The sequence below is a fragment of the Silurus aristotelis genome, assembly GCF_946808225.1.
Source record: "Silurus aristotelis genome assembly, chromosome: 8".
Classification (NCBI taxonomy): Eukaryota; Metazoa; Chordata; class Actinopteri; order Siluriformes; family Siluridae; genus Silurus; species Silurus aristotelis.
The window spans coordinates 8,753,313-8,766,696 of NC_139581.1; the positions used below are offsets into that span (position 1 = coordinate 8,753,313).

General features: G+C 38.8%; 1 long non-coding RNA gene across 1 annotated transcript; it reads right to left on the reverse strand.

Moving 5' to 3' along the window:
• Positions 1-8,782: 8,782 nt before the first annotated feature.
• LOC310730464 lies at positions 8,783-12,916 on the reverse strand. The gene is made up of 3 exons (XR_014534845.1): positions 12,304-12,916; positions 10,745-10,842; positions 8,783-10,624 (listed from the first exon to the last, which is right to left on the reverse strand). It is a non-coding gene; the product is annotated as an uncharacterized lncRNA (long non-coding RNA).
• Positions 12,917-13,384: the final 468 nt, after the last annotated feature.

Here is a 13,384-nt window from a genome sequence, read left to right on the forward strand (position 1 = left end):
GTTTCCAAGGTTACTGTTGGTAATACACTAAGACGTCATGGTTTGAAATCATGCATGGCACGGAAGGTTCCCCTGCTTAAACCAGCACATGTCCAGGCACGTCTTAAGTTTGCCAATGACCATTTGGATGATCCAGAGGAGTCATGGGAGAAAGTCATGTGGTCAGATGAGACCAAAATATAACTTTTGGGTCATAATTCCATTAAACGTGTTTGGAGGAAGAAGAGTGATGAGCACCATCCCAAGAACACCATTCCTTCTGTGAAGCATGGGGGTGGTAGCATCATGCTTTTTGGGGGTGTTTTCTGCACATGGGACAGGGCGACTGCACTGTATTAAGGAGAGAATTAATGCGAGATTTTGGGGACCAAACCTCCTTCCCTCAGTTAGAGCATTGTAGATGGGTCGAGGCTGGGTCTTCCAACATGACAATGACCCGAAGCACACAGCCAGGATACCCAAGGAGTGGCTCTGTAAGAAGCATATCAAGGTTCTGGCATGGCCTAGCCAGTCTCCAGACCTAAACCCAATAGAGAATCTTTGGAGGGAGCTCAAACTCAGTGTTTCTCAGCGACAGTCCAGAAACCTGACTGATCTAGAGAAGATCTGTGTGGAGGAGTGGGCCAAAATCCCTCCTGCAGTGTGTGCAAACCTGGTGAAAAACTACAGGAAACGTTTGACCTCTGTAATTGCAAACAAAGGCTCCTGTACCAAATATTAACATTGACTTTCTCAGGTGTTCAAATACTTATTTGCAGCTGTATCATACAAATAAATAGTTAAAAAATCATATATTGTGATTTCTGGATTTTTTTTTTAGATTATGTCTCTCACAGTGGACATGCACCTACGATGACAATTTCAGACCCCTTCATGATTTCTAAGTGGGAGAACTTGCAAAATAGCAGGGTGTTCAAATACTTATTTTCCTCACTGTATATATATATATGTATATGTATGTATTTGGTCTTTGGTCACATAAATGTTCCTAATTAAAATTGACTTAAGTTAATATTGATTTATTAGAATTGAAAAAAGTTATCAAAAATTATAAAAATCTGGGTTTCTGGAGCTTCGAACGATTTATATATGTATGTATACATTATATGTGTAAAACACACTTCCAAAACAGTTTTGTTTTGTTTTTCATTACTGGAACAAACACATCTCAGATTGGTCCAATAATAATTAAACCCCCATCCCACCGGCCGTAAATGATATAACTCTTTAATTCCTCAAATTTCATTATGCTTCTGAAAGCCCTCCTTTTATTCGCTCATACCTGCACATACTATGAGTGTGTGATATGTACTGCAAATATAGCATTAGTGTGTTAGAGCATGCCTCCATGCAGCTGACGCTGATGCTGGAATTGTGGGGCATTTTGATGTTGATGTATATAATTTCCATGAATCAGACAAAGATGATTAGTTTGTTTGGCATTTTGTATATTAATCTGCATTTAGATTTAGTTCTGCATTTGCTTTATTTAATTGATTTCTAATGCAAAATATTGGTTTGCTTAAAATAGTGGTCTTCCACTTCACAGTTACGTATACAGTACATTATCATATTTAACTTAAACTAACACTTCCCAAATTTGCGTTGTAAAAAATAAAATTGTAGGCTGATTTGTAGGCTGATTTGTAATCTAGCATACCAGTGTAGATTTATTCATTGATAGAAACTCAAAGCACTTTTGTACGTTGCTCCGGACAAAGGTGTCTGCTAAATGCCACAAATGTAAATGTAAATTATGGTATGTTGGAAGATTATGAGGGTTATATCCAAAGTGTTTAAATTTGGCATAGGGATAGCATATAAACCTTTTTTGTTAATTTTTTTTTTATCATATGGTATATGGATATAACAATCCAATCACATCACACTTACCCATTTATGTTATAGCGCAAATGTTTCATAAGATTATAGTAATTAATTCAGTGTGTTTAAGGGTGTATAAGAAACAGGGTTTTTAGAGAGATTCTGGGGACCACCATGAACATGGGAGGAAGTTGTTAATTGTTCAGGTGAAGAAAAACCCAACCACCATTTTCAAAATTAATATGCATAAAATATTATACTGGCTGGAATCTAATTATCATTTAAATAAAAAAATGGTCCAAATGGTGAAAAGCTCAGAAATTGTATTTTTTTATTTTTTTTTACATTTAAGTATTTCAGATACACTAATTTAGAGCAACTTGCTCATCTAGTTTACTATATAAAAAGCTAAGCGTACCATCAATACCATTAACATTGTTGCGAAGATAAGTACATTAAGAAACACCAACAAAAAATTTACAAAAAAGAAATTATAAGTTACTTTTATTTTACATTTAAAGTGAACCCTGACTATAAAATGTCTGTGAGAATAAGGCTTACAAATTGCTCCTTCTCTCTGAAACCTATAATCGTTCGTAAATCACTGCTTTTTTCATTTTAAAGTATGCTTTTAGCAATAACATAGGTTAAAAGTTTGGTATGCCATTCATTTGCTTTGATGATTCATTAAAATGACATTGACTTTACAGGTAAATTCTCAAATATATATTGTATAAGATATACTGAAGTGTTATATGAATGTGTGTTTCAAAGAAAGGAAAATGAAAAAAAAAAACTGAATTTCTAGATTTTCAGTGATCTAAAATTTATAAAGATACTTTTTTAAACTTTTGTTTAACATTTTATAAATTTCAACTTTATTACTTTTCTTTTCTTCTTTTTAATGTCCAGATATGAAATTTTTTCCACAGTACTATATACACTCCACAAACTCTTCAAATCCATCGACTCTTTCAATTAGCTTTTCATTCCTGAGGTGAATTTTAATCCAAGCTCATTCGGCACTGACAGCGTCTCTTCTAAACTGAAACAGTGTTTGTCCTCCTTTACAGGATTATGGAGAGCTTTTATTTGATTTGCAAGCAAGTTGCGGCTCAACGAACCATTTGTTTAACACAGAGACGTGCTGCTATGTGTGTCAATGTGTCAGCTCTAAGCACACAAATGTGTTAACAGCTGAACTGGAATTCCTTCTGGCGTCAATCATTCCGGGGATAAAACAGCATCGGCTCACTGAACTGCCTCTTTGAAGCTGCATCAGTTCTTTAAGACTCTAAATCTACCGTAGGAAAACTTGATAAGCAAGAGGGAAAGCCTCTTTTTTTGTTGTTGATGATGACCAATAAGATATTGATAACATGTCTTAAATATGACAGCGTTCAAAGGTCTGTGTCAGCTTTAAGAACAGTTTAATTACTGTATAAATGATTTGGTAACATTAAAACGTAATCGGCAGATGTTTATTATTATTTAAGAATAAATAGAAAAATATTTAACTGTTAGAGGTATCCTGGTGTGAAATTAGCATGCACCTTTGTAGTGAACAACGGAATTTTCTAGAACGTTTGCTACATGTTAATAGTGTATAACTCATTAAAGGAATTTCATGCCATGGGCCCAATTGATTTGCTCTCTCTCTCTCTCTCTCTCTCTCTCTCTCTCTCTCTCTCTCTCTCTCTCTCTCTCTCTCTCTCCATCCTTTTCTCTCTATATTACTGCTTGGTGTCTATTAATACTGCAATGAGAGTGACGGCCCGCATACCGATTACCTTTGTACACTCTTTTTACTCCTGCACACCAAGCATCCTAACGTGAACCGACTTATATCAGTGCGGTAGAAAATGCCCTGTTGGACTAATTACCACAGAATAATTAAAGATATGACCCCCGTGGCAGAAAAAAAAAGAGGGGGGGGTAACAGGGGAAGAAAAGAATGATGGTTAGCAAGGGCTAGTAAAGAGGGACAAAAAGCAGAGGAAAACGGAAAGAAAAAATGTTGAAACTTGAGTGAGGGATAAATGGAGGGGAGGATACAAAGCAAATAAAAGAAGTTGAGAAGGAGAGAAATGGATGGACAGGGAGAGTAGGAAGAGATGGGAAAATGATGGGAGGGAGGTATATATTGGGAGTGCCATCAGCAAGATGGGATAAAGAGGAATAGAATGAGGGAGGGATGGTTAGGCAGCACAGGAAGTCAAAGAATGAAAGCAAGAAGTACAGTAGAACAAGAAACGGTGAGAAAAAGAGGAATTGAGTAAGAGAGGGCATTAAGACAAATGGGGGTACAAGAGTAGAAATAGAGGAATAAAGGGATAAAGACTAATAGGCAGAAGAATGTAACAGAGGGATGGGAGGAGAAAGGCATTCAAGAAGAATGGAGGAAGATTGGGAACCATAATGAAATAAAAGACATTAGAGGGCAAAATGAGGAAGAAGTCTTGAGGCACAAGAGGCAGTGCTTCTCAGAACATTTCCTCTCAACCGGTTTCTTATCACCCAAATCAAAAGTCCAGAGATCTGAGGCTCTTTCTATGTCTGTGTGTAACAGTCTCTCCAGGGCAAAGCACAAGCAGAAAGTTGTTACTATAAAAGACAATATCATCAAACCGCAGTAATAGTTGGTCAAATCCTCCAAGTAACATGTTAGTCTGTCTATCTATCTGTGAAGTTAAGTCACAGTGAGACTGGGAGGCCTTCCACAACCCAAAGCTGGAAGAGCTTTTTTTTTTTTTTTTTTTATAATTAGTGACTTTCTACCAAGAACCCTTCATTTGGTGTCCTCAGAATGAACATAAAGCAATCCTTGTAGGTTAAGGTGATGGTTTTCTGTCAACTTAAGAGAAGGAGATTGTGAGCACAGTGTGAAAAGTATGTTAAAAAGTGTGATGAACTGGAAATTTGATAAAAGTCCTTCAACACGCCACACCAGATGAGAGCCATGTTCCCCTTTTGACAGATTCTAAATGGAATCAAGCCACAGCTGCAGGCTTTAGCCTTCTTAGAGAAACAGGTTGTTAGAGTATTAGGAATACTTGGATAGCGTTTTTTTATATATATATATATATAAAAAAAAAATCTAGAGCAATCTAGATAACTCGTCCACATGCAAATAACTGCCATTTGACTTTAATTCACAAATTTTCCAAGGAGGCAAATACATTAAGATGCTCACATTCTCCACTATTATGATGGCAGACAGACAGGGGGTATATTAAGGCTCACCAGAAACAAGGACCAACTGAGATAAAATGAACAAGTTTATTTTTAATTAAAGATCCCCAACAAGTTTACCTCCCATTTACCTGCTGCTTTTCTTTTTTATATGCCCCTTTTCCAATGAGTCACTTATAACATTGCTACAAGCATCTAAAGAAGTAGCGTGACAGCAGCTCCACCCTCAAATCAAGAGCAAAAATAGAGAGACACCCAGGATCAGCTAGACAGAAATCTGGTGGAAGTAAGAAGAAAAAGGAAGAAAAGACTTAAAAAATGAGGGTGGGGACAATAAGACAGAAAAATATGAAGCGAGAGCTAGGAGAAAGGAATAGAGAGCAACAACAGGTAATGTAAGAGCATAAGATAGGTGGCAGATAAAGGGAATAACCAGAGAAAATGGAGGGAAAGATAGATAAGGGTGGTTAGAGAGAGGGATAAAAAAAAGCAAGTATGGGAAGTGAGAGAAAGTGAGGTGGAGAAAAGTGGAGAGCAGGAAGAGGTCTTGTCTGGAGGTGATCCGTATGATGGAGTAAACAAGCAGTGTGTGTGCAGCCTCCAGGAAATGATTATGTAGCAAAAGGTCAAAGCTTATTTACAGAGAGCAGAGAGAGAGAGAGAGAGAGAGAGAGAGAGAGAGAGAGAGAGAGAGAGAGAGAGAGAGAGAGAGGGAGAGGGAGAACAAATCTCCTGCAGGCATTGAATATTCAAATAGCTGAAGACTAGGCACTTGACCAAAAGACAGGACAAGTACTAATGCTTTGCATGTCTTTACTGAAGTCTTAGAAATAATGAAAATATACGTGTATGATGAAAATGGAGTCATTATATCTGCTATCAAACACTATGGACTATTGAGTGTAAAAATAATGCAAATTCAAAATCTTAAATTCCAATGGGCACTCTAAAAAATAGCTTTTAGAAGTGTAATGCTTCATTTGGGGTGGTTTGGAAATGTTTCCCAGATATTTCAAACACTCTATGCTGCAGTGATTTCTTACACTATAAGAATCCAAATGGAAAATTGTACACAAAACTGATTGTTTGCATTTGAAGGCATATAGTATCTATATGCATGATCACGATTAGAAATCATGAATGACTACTATCCAGTTTCTACATCCTACACCACTACACACAACAGGCCATTTATTAGTTTGATTTATACCACAGTGTTGTTGAATTCTCAAATCTGATTGGCCAGAAGGTGTTAATTAATTTTCTATAATAGTTATTCTGGCTGCAAGGCAAACTGCAGGATTATATTACTGTGCTAATTTAAATACATTGTCGTTACTATAGTAACAGCTCATACACATGGGGGAAGTTCCACGTAATCTAAATCTAATAATAAATTAATTAAAAACTGAAGACGTTTTCTGTACGACGACATTTATTTAACATTCATGAAAGGAGTCTCCGGCATCAAGGCATTAAATTTTTTCAGAAAGTGAAAAAAGAGATGCTGGATGTTTGACCATTAACAAAAATTGAATGTAAATGTAAAATATATCAAAAAGTCATTATTTCATTCATTCAGATTGTAGTTGCCAGCAAATTGCTGTGGTATTATAGAGATTGAAACACGAAACACTTAGGACATGCTGTTCTGGGATCAGCCACATGAAAAAAAAAAACCCAGTTGCAGATTATTTACCTAAAACAGCTCAGTGTGTTGTGTTTTATTCCATCCTTATTTGTTTTTTTTTTGACAGTCTCCCTCCAGAGAGCGAGTGGTTGGGTTAAAAGCGGCGTGTGATAAAGCAGGCCTCCTGGGGAAAGAGGTGTGGGGGGTGGGGCTTCTGGGAGCTAAAAATCACATATAGCTCACAAATGCACACACACACATCTGTGAGCAACACACAAACACATACCGACAAACTGCTGCTTTACACACATCCCTATAATCAGCATGTGTTGATTCTGGTACCTATAACAGGTGCAAGATCATGTTTGGCCAAACGGGCTTGCTTTTGGAATGCATTTATTCCATCAGCCTTTTTTTTAATGCACTGTTTAAGCCATGTCAGCATTTCACATTATTGTATGCCAGGTGTGCTAGACTGTGGCAGGGAAAATGTGGTGTAGAGTGATGGAAAAACACTTTTAAAAGCTACCCTTTTTTTATACGCCTCATCGCAGTTTCAATGCCTGCTTACCTCTTGACTAAAATGAACCGCTTTCGAATGGGAAGCGTGATTCATGTTTTCTTGGTAAGAGGGTCTACTGCTCTCACTTCCCAAAAAAAGATTATACTCCAAGTGTCATTAAGTTGAGACTGTGGCTAAGTGGCTGTTGTCAAACTTGCACACAACAGGAAGAAAAAGCCTGAGCAAAGAGCAAAGTTCACGAAAGCTGAAACTCTATGAGTTCTGTCAAGAAGTTTGTAATGGAACTTACATTAACTGCACAGAAGATGCAATGTGCAAAACGTGCAATTCAAAAATTAATTCTCTGACATTTTTTTTGGTCATGAAAGTGCAAATAATACAGTACTTGATGTCCATTCAGCAGGATAAGCATTAAAATGAAAAGTACTAAACGTAATAAATGGCAAAGATGGACTAAAAAATGGACTAGCAGAGCATGAGTCATAAAAAGTTGTGCATTTATTGAACAGGAAAGCAAACATAGGTTTTCTTAAAAGGCAAATGATGTCATTATAACATTCTGAAACACTCAACACTTCTTTACTGCCTTACTGCATCGCTGATATTACAGTTTTATAACACAACAACATTTTATCACAATTTTGACCAGCATGTATAAGATAAATAACGGTCACCAAGAAGTCCACTTTAATAACATTATGCATAATGTATGATATGCATGACATACTGTATGGTAGTGCATGACTATGGTTGAATGGACTCATTGTAAATTTCAAACACAAAGTATTTGATTAATTGGGATCATTACACAAAATGTTTTTTCCACACAAAATCTATTTTATTTCTTAAAAATATCAATGGTCAGAGACTTTCAGAATGAAAGCACAATGGAAACATGGGTTTTTCAGAGATGAACAATAGGACATATATAATCAGCGTCTAAATCTCGTCTCTCCCATTGTGCATATGCACATGTGTTGGTAAAACCAGGCTTAGACTAGTAGGTCAGGCCTAGAGAATATTCTGTTTTTATATAAATATATATTTAGAGAGAGAGAGAGAGAGAGAGAGAGAGAGAGAGAGAGAGAGAGAGAGAGAGAGAGAGAGACTTTGTCTCGAAACTTGCATAGAAGCCGTATGCTGCTAAAGAATTTGTCATTTAAATCAAATGTAGTGCAATTAGCTCAGGGTAGAAAAGAAGTCTATGGAAATATCGACTTCTGGATTAAGAATTCATCGTCATCCTCTGATCGCCGTGCTTGAACGCTTTTTTGAGCGATTGATTCTACTTCACTGATTTCCCCTATTCAAAATGCTTAATAATATTCTAACAATGCTTTTAATTACATCAGTGGAATTACATCTGCTTCCCCCCACCCAACACACACACACACACACACACACACACACATTCCCTGAAAAAAAAAAGAAGAATTTCAATGTTTTTCATTCTACTGAGGTAATTATTCACTAGAGAACTCTTCAAACTATATTTCCCTCTGCTCTAACAAAGCAGCTATTTAAGTGTTCAGGAAGCCTTTTATGAGCTGGATCATGGCTAAATCTATTTAAAAAAAAGTTGACATTGTCTTCAGCATCTGTGATTTACAGTATTTTTTTTGTTGTTGTTTTTTTAGTTTTGGTTTATCTGCAGTTTTGCACTTTGATAACTGAATATGAATTCCTCTCATCAATAGTCACTTCGATACAATGCTGATAAATGAAAAAAGCTAAAAAAGAAATCCTACTTTGTGTTATCCTGCACCTGGATTTTTCTTCGAATAGATGTTTTGTGATACTTTAGCCACGCAGAGACAGTATGAAGAGACAACATGCTATTTAGTCTAGCAGACTGCATGTGTCTGATTTTCAGGAGTTTCACTACCTTGTAAATAAAAACGTTGTCTCTTTGCCGACTGTATTTGTCATGATGAATAATGAGGCTGATTAACAGAAGCTTTCCACTGTCTCTTATAGCTTAATGAATGAAATCTCCTGTCTTATGCAGAACACCTGCGTTTCATTTTTATCTCAAACAGATGAACTATAATTAATCTAAATGAATAAAAAAAACACTTTATTTCTTTTATTTTTATTTTTTAATGAACACTGTAGTTCTTTACGCCATAATCCATAAACAAATTAGGACTATTGATAGAAGTAAGATGCTACACTTGCACATGATTCGATTGCGTGTAATTAATTGCTGCTCTTTGGTTCATATATTACATTTTTGAAAAGGAATGTGATGGCATATAAATGGGGCCGGCTATATGGAAAGCGATGGTCATTATCATGTGGCACAGGCTTCACTGGGCTTCAGAAACACACGTCAGGCATTTGGCGAGCATCATTAAAATGTAATTAGTGCTTTTACAGAGCGCATCATTTTGCGTAAAGGCTCTTTATCAGTAGGAGGAAAGCCGTTCGAGACATTTCAGCTGTATAGAGAACAGTCACAAGGGAGCATGTGAAGAATGCTAGATAGACTACGCTATGCGTCTGGATTTCTTGAGTAGAGTATGCTGTTTTGCTGCTTTTCCTGCTGCGCTATAAAGATATAGTATCTTTTTCCAGTTGAAACGAGGCCTTCGTATGCATTTGGTGCTCCCGTTTAAGGCCTTCTCGTAATCAGCTTGAGTGTGCACTCAGCGCAGTCCAGGGATCTCGCAGCCTTTAAAGGCCCACGATTATAAAAAGGCAGTAAATGCATTCCCATCAGAGAGGCGAGCAGGCGTGTGCACACTGAAACGCTCCCTAAGGAGTAAAGAATAAACAGCCTGTCCCCTCCGCCACTCCCCACTCTACCCCACACACCAACACCCTCCAAGCAAACCAAGCAAATTGTGTGAAATACAGAATGCAGTGTGGTTGAATAGCGCTACATAAAACATCACTGTGGCAGGATGGATGATAGCAAGATGGTGGGTGAAATATAAATGCACAGAGGATACGGATGAAGTCTCAGCAAGCAGGAAATGCCAGCCTCCTGATACAACTCGCTAGAACGCTGGAGTAATAACAACATGAAGACTTGCCGTAGAGAAATCGATGCAATTGCTGGGGAAATGATTATCTGCTGCACTGATAAATGAACCTCGATAGAAACGTTCACTCTTTTCCCCCTCTTAATTTTTTCTTCTCCCCCTCCTTTAACAACGGCACTCGGCTAGGACGTCTGGAAAGCGGTTAAGCCGAGGTCAGCTCCCTGAAGGCACGGTCGAAAATGACTCTCCTCAACTACGCGTATTCTTAAGCAATAACAACGTGATCCGTATTATCCACCCAAGAATACCCGTCACCGAAGAGAGCCTCAGAAAGAAGAAGGAGGAGGGAAGTGCCTGACACTCAAACAGCCACTGTGGCACACGGGCCAACACCAGAGACCTTCTCTTTAGGGGGATTGATTGAAGATGGGGCTTTTTTTCACAGGGCAAGCCAGCCAAACGTTGCATCTGTAGACAGAAATGAAGACACTTTGGATTTTTTTTGTTTTTTTTTTTCTTTTTTTTCCACGAGCAAGCTAGGACTGATTTGTGCTCTTCTTGCGAACTAAAGCCAGACAAAAGTCTTACCTGAATGGTGAATTGGAGACCCATCATGGCAGTTTTGGGTTTATCCAGATGGTCCCAGACGCTCCACATGGAGATACACATGCCAGGATCCATGGATGCTGAAAAAAATGGCAGAACAAATCACAAGTTAGTCCTGTTCGACACACGTACAGTACAGTATTCAGTGAGATATGGAATGATGGATGGAGGCTTGAGCAAATGAATAGCTGGATAAAAGTAATAAAGGATGGCAAGTGGACAGAGAGAGGGAGAACTAGCCAGGTTTTTACATGAATCCACTTAATGACTTCGAAAATTCTCTGATTCCTGCCATTCACCCTCGAGCCCTTAACTCCTGCCAGCCACATTAACAGTCAACTGCAGTCAGCCCTTTGAGTCAAACATGCTCATCACACACACTCACAGACAGTGAGAGAAAGAGAGTGAATGAGAGAGAGAGAGAGAGAGAGAGAGAGAGAGAGAGAGAGAGAGAGAGAGAGGAGTCATACAGAAAATCCATTAGCAGCAGGAGGCAAATTACAGATCGTTTGGGGGGAAAAAGCAGAATGGAATGACGGCTGTCAGAAAAAAAGGAACAATGACTGTTATTACGACTCTCATTTTTGGAGGGGTGCACCAGCTCCCAAATGGAAGTGAAAAAAGAAGGACAGAAAAACTGGGCTTTTTTTCTTAGTCCAGTGGAATCTGCTCATGTATTTCCAAAAATGGAATGCACTTCATCATTAAAGGATTTTTTGCCCTTTCAATTCTACTCTATGCAGATTAATTCAAGCAGCTTTAATGACGTTTCTTACCTAGTAGTCACACTTGGCACCATCATGCAGTACTGCTAATCATTTGGGTAAAGTTGCCACATATATCTAAAATCACTCCATTCTTTCACCATTACCCGTTTTTGTTTTTAACCGGATTGGGACTGTGGAAGACACATCATGGTGCAAGATTTTCTCTCCTCGTTATTCAAATGGTGCTGTCTAATCTGAAATCTAAATGCAGCTGCCCTGATGGTTCATCACACTACAAGCCTCATCAGGCCAAGAACAGATTCTGAGGTTTCCTCGGATCAACTCAAGTGGCCAAGCTGTCCTGTAGTGTTTTTTTACTTAGTATCAACATATAAGAAAACTATCAAACTTGTCATTCTCAGGTCAATTTCTTTGCTGACTTCTCCTTTTTTGGAGCACAAAACAACACAACCAACAACAACCTGTAGGAAAATAATAGACAAACTGACATACATGGAAGAGGAAAGTAAAATCCTAAAAGCTCTTCCTGTGGATCCTCCAGTCAGCTACAGAATCACTGTTCAAGCAGAGGAGCAACAATCCCATGAATATGTTAATAAAGTAAACACAGCTGACAAATCCGGGAAAAAAAAAAGGAAAGATTTCACCGCCCTGATTACACAAATCTGCGGCAGTCGGCTCACACAATACCCACCGGCACGAGACCCCCCCTACCACCACCCCACACACAGTGGGACTCTTCACAAAGGAACAAAAGACAAAGTGGAAGAAAAGAGAACTGGCTCGGATCCCCAGTCCACAGAAGCGCCTTACCCTGTCAGTTTGTCCCCATCACTCTGTTTCTCTTTTCTCCGCAGCTCTTGGCGCAAAGCCTGCAAGGTCCTCGTTTTCCTTTCAAACAACAGCAGAGTGAGTGAGAGATAGAGGGATGTGCTGCCTCTTCTGTCGTTTCTGCCGCTTCTGCTGCTGCTGCTGATGATGCCGGAAAGAAGCTCTAAACCTCGTGGCTTCCTCTTGCCTCCTTGGCTTGTACCCAAAAACCACAGGAACCCCCCACCCTTCCCACTTTGCACTCCAACACCCTTCGAAGCACAGGTGCTGGAAGATAAGCGGACCTTCCGCAAAGAAGAAGAGGGGAGGAGGAGAAAAGGGGGGGAGAGCTACCAGTTGTTGCGCATGAAGAGAAAACTCTCAGAAGGAAGACAGCAATAAGGGAGGTTAGAAAAAAAATGAGAAAACAGAGATGAATTGAAAGGGAGTAGACCTCTAGATGGGTAGATGTGTGAGGGAGAGAAATAAAAAAAAAGAGTAAGAGAGAGTGAAAGAGAGAGAGAAAGAGAGAGAGAGAACACCTAATGCACCTAACTATATAGCTGCAAGAAGGGAACTGGCTCTAAAGACTGATGGAGAGGGAGATAAAGAAAGCGAGTGTGTGGAGTAGAAGAGAGAGAGGAAGAGAGTGAGTGAGAGAGAGAGCGAGAGAGAGAGAGAGAGAGAGAGAGAGAGAGAGAGAGAGAGAGAGAGAGAGAGAGAGAGACTTCCAGAATGGTGGCTCCATTTGTGGTGTATCTGACGTGGGCTCCATAGTCTCGTCCCTCGTGACATCCGATTGGAGGGACTCTCCGTCTCTAGGGACTCTCTGAATTCCTGTGCTGCTTTGTACAATGCCATTAATTTATGGCCAGAAGAAATAATTCATAAATAAATTATTAAAAAGTCTTATAAACCCCTCTGTTCTTTAAAAAGACCGTCGAATATCTACCGAGACTGTACTGAAATCTACTAGTGTGTGTTGTATTTTGGTCCATCACCTCTATGACATTAACACTACTCACTCTGACTGTAAATCGTTCCTTCAGTTCTATCCGTGTTAGGTGGCTGTTTTATTCCTGTC